Here is a 4176-nt window from a genome sequence, read left to right as displayed (position 1 = left end):
ACTCCTCCCAAAGGGTAAGGGCCAATTCTCAATTCCCCCTTTTTATCAAGAAGAATTTAAAAGTTATTAAATTCTTAGGGATGGCCAAAGGCTACACAGCCATCTATGTAGCATCTGTCTTGGTCCCATGGCACTGAATTCATAAAGGCTATTGTTTGGAATGGTTTAGATTTATCCTGATGAGTGTGTGGTAGGTGGGGCGTTTGCTCAGGTGGAAGGAGAGGTTATGCTGTATCCTGTTCACCTGCGTGTGTAGCCGTGTCTGCTTCTGCTGTTTGCATGCACAAGGTTCTTCCCAGAATTCCTTTGGTGTCCTGCCTATCAGTCTGGGGATGAAGCAGGGAAGAAAGCTGCCGTGAGGGCTGGTGTTCGCGTAAGCCTTGTTGTCTCTGAGGGGAACCGTCTTGGTAAAGACTGTGGGCTTGTCCCAAACAATGTGAATGTCCTCTCTCTGTGAACCATGACTAAGTAGACCTCTGATATTGACTCAGCGGATGCTTGGTCTTTCTTTGAATTGAAACTTTTTGATATCTATTACTGGCGTTATATTCCATCTCACACTGTGTTAGAATAGGTTCAGGGAAGAAGATTTGCACTTTGCCATAAATTGGTAGAAGCCAATAAGAGATAAAGAGGAAGAGAGTATCCCAAGTACCTGGAATTTAAATAATATACTCTTTAAAACCCTTAAGTGATTGAGAAGATTATTTGCAAAAACCTCAAACTGAGCAGCAATATAACACACACACACACACACACGCCAAATTCATTAATGGGCCTGACCTGCAATAGCACTTAGAAATGATTCATTTTAAGTGTATTTATTAGGAAAACACAGATGATCGAAAACAAATTAGCGCTCAACCGAAGACACCCGGAAAAGATTAACAAAGCAAATTCAGGTGAGGAAGTGGTGAGGGCAGGTAGAGAACAGTCCGTGAAAGGGGGGCAACCCAGAGGAGGCCGGTGTTATGAGTTGCGGACAGACGTCTGGCAAGATGAAAGAAGATATAAATAAATAAAACACAGACCTTGTAGGCCTGCAAAGTGCCGGTCGTGCAAGCAGGAGGACCAAAGTTCGATCCTCACAACCCGAGTAAAGAGACAGCGAGAAATGGCATGTGTTTGTAATCCCAGTACTGGGGAGCTAGAGACAGGAGGACATGTAGGGGTTGCTAACCCACCAACCTGGCCTAATCAGAGTATCAGGATGAGGAGAGATGTAGGTGGATGTCACCTGAGAAGGAAGAGCCCGAGGTGTCATCCTCTGCACACACACACACACACACACACACACACACACACCCACACCTATGTGTGTGTGCACTCTACCCCCAACACACCAACAGATAGTGAAATAGAGAAGAAGGATGAGACCACATCTAGATAGATAGGAAAATAATGTGACAGTGATATGTTCCTTTCGTGGGACACTTAAGAGACTGCATTAATTTCTGGGGGAAGTATAAAATGAGGAGAAAGACTATAGGAATAAGAGTCACAGTTAAATTGAAATGTAACCTTGAACTTTTCCCTGATACCATCCTTCCCACCACGCACACCTCCTCATTTCAGGCCCCGTGTGTATAAGAAGACGAAACAGTTCTCCTCCTGAAGATGATTACCTAACGTATAAAGTGTGCAAGGCCCTACAGAAAATTGTTACAATTGCTACTTCCAAATGAGACTACATACAAGCGAGGAGGTGAAAGTTCCACTTTCCCCAATAACATACGCAGAAAAATCCTACACAGGGCGTGAGCTGATGGGCCAGTGAGATGGCTCGGTGGGCAAAGGCTCTTATCGTCAAGCCGGATGGCTTGAGATTGTGGGATGCAGATGGGGTAGTTCAGGTCTGTGCCCCACATGGGGGAATGAGAACTGAGAGCCTGTGAGCTGTCCACTGCTCTCTACACGTGAACACACATGACACAAATAAATATATAAATAAATGTAAAAATTGAAATAAATGAACTAACCATTTGCAATAGTGCATTAAAATTAATAATAAATCCACAAAGCTTACCCTAGAATGCAAACCATTTAATGTCTGGAAACTCTGTGGCTATAATCTTACATATTTTCTTATTACTGTTTAGCCACATTAGCAGACCAGATGGTACAGATCACATACTTTTCTAAAACTATGTAGATTCTAAAAGTCAGCTGTGTCATGCAACACTCTGTGGTGAAAACAAATGAACTTCACTCTGCAGTCTGGGGGATTTTTCAAAGTCATCGAAGGTCACAGCACAGAAGCCTGCATCAAACAGCAACGGTGGTGGTTACACACAGGTGATTTTGATATCAGAGCAGATCATCAGAGAACCAAGTTTGCATCTTGGGGCAGGACTAAGTCTTCAGAGTAGATCCTGAGCCCTACAGTACTTCTTTGTGTCCTAATCTCCCGAGCGACAGAACATATCAGGGCAAACCCACCCTGAGCACACAGGTACACACCTAACATAGAAGGAACCCGGGATGTTCTTTCATCTTGCTTTCTCAAGCCTCGTAGGTTTTGATGAAGTGCCAGGACTTATGATTAACCCAGCCTCGTGCTCATGAAGCTAAACAGAAAGAAGTCGATAAACTAGCAATGGTTGGGAAATCTTTAACCTTTAAACCCGTGGAGTCAGCTCGAAGGCTGCCAAGAACAGAGCTGGGTGCCCATCTCCTACGAGGGCACTCCCGCACCCCCACTAAAGTGCTCCAGGGCTCCGCGGATGCACTGCGTGAAAAGGCCTAGATCTGTGCTTTCTTCTGCACAGTCTTGGCACCCAGCACTGCTCTTGATAGTTATGCCCCATATTCCACCCCATCACCCACAAGCTTCCTTCACCCGCAGTCTCCCGTGACGTCAGGTTTGTGTTGGTCCCTAGATAAATGCAAAGAAGTTTTGCCCATGCAAATTCTTTTGGTTTGTGTTTTTGTTTTCATTAGCTCAGGCTAGGCTTGAACTTGCTTCTGTAGCCAAGGATATCCTTGAATTTCTGGTTTTCCTGTCTATACTTTTCTAGTGCCGAGATTACATGTGTACCATCACACCCAATTTTCTGAAGTGCTGGGGTATCAAACCTAGGACTTCCAGCATGCTAGGCAACTTCTCTAACTAAGCCACATCCTTGCTCACAGAGCTTTTTCTGTCTTTTCTTTTTTTTTTTTAATTAAGAAACTGTTAGTATTCTTTTCTCTGAGAGAGCAGACAGTAAAGTATACTGTTTTGTTTTTCAACCTAGACTTGGGGTAATTTAAAAAAATGTGAAATGGATTTAAAATTCTATTTTTAACTGATGTGCAAAGAAAAGAGAAGAGCCATGGCCGCCGTGTTCTTCTAAAAACCACGTGTTTATTTAAAAAAGGAGAGAAAGAAGATATAAGAGCCAAGGCTTTGGGCTTGAACAAAACATCGTTTGAATTCCCAGCTGTGGATTTAGAATTCCTGGGCAGCCATTGTTTTGTCTGTGTCGGAGGAGCTGCACTGTCTGCAAGATGGATGCCAGGAAGAAAGGAAGCCCTGCATGCAGATAAGGCTGCAGCAACTGCGGCCCTCATTCACGGCTGGGCTTTGATACCGCAGGTTCTTCTGATGGCCTTGCCCTCTGCAGCACCCCAGCGATGATGAGGGACAAAGTGACATCTCTAAGACAGTCCCAAACCGAGGGACACACCCTGTTTCACATCTCCAACCTCTGGAGCAGGGGCTCTCAAACTTCCTAATGGTGCGACTCTTTAACCCGGTTTAGTTCCTCGTGTTGTGGTGGCCCCAGCCATCAAATTATTTTGTTGCTACTTCAGAACTGTAGTTCTGCTACTGCTATGAGTCGGAGTGTAAATCTTTCTTGGAGATGGAGGTTTGCCGAAGGGCTTGTGACCCACAGGTTGAGATCCATTGCTCTAGAGGGCTTTTGGAGTCAAACAGAGAAGGTGAAAGTCAAGAACGTGACCTTGCAACATATTAGAGGGGATTTTAATGAGGCACCCATCAATTATTAATAATTTATTATTATTTATTATTAATGAGGTGTACTTTTAGACAGAAATTATCTTACAATATCAATATTCTCAGAATTCAGGAGAAAGCCTGTTGCACTATGGAGATTAAAAGAATCCTAAACAGCCCTAGACCCACATTTTAAAGACAAAGAAACCGAGGTACAGGTGGAGGCAGCCGTCTGC

This window comes from Microtus ochrogaster, chromosome 24 (genome assembly GCF_000317375.1).
Source record: "Microtus ochrogaster isolate Prairie Vole_2 chromosome 24, MicOch1.0, whole genome shotgun sequence".
NCBI classification, from domain to species: Eukaryota; Metazoa; Chordata; class Mammalia; order Rodentia; family Cricetidae; genus Microtus; species Microtus ochrogaster.
This window is presented reverse-complemented; position numbering follows the sequence as displayed.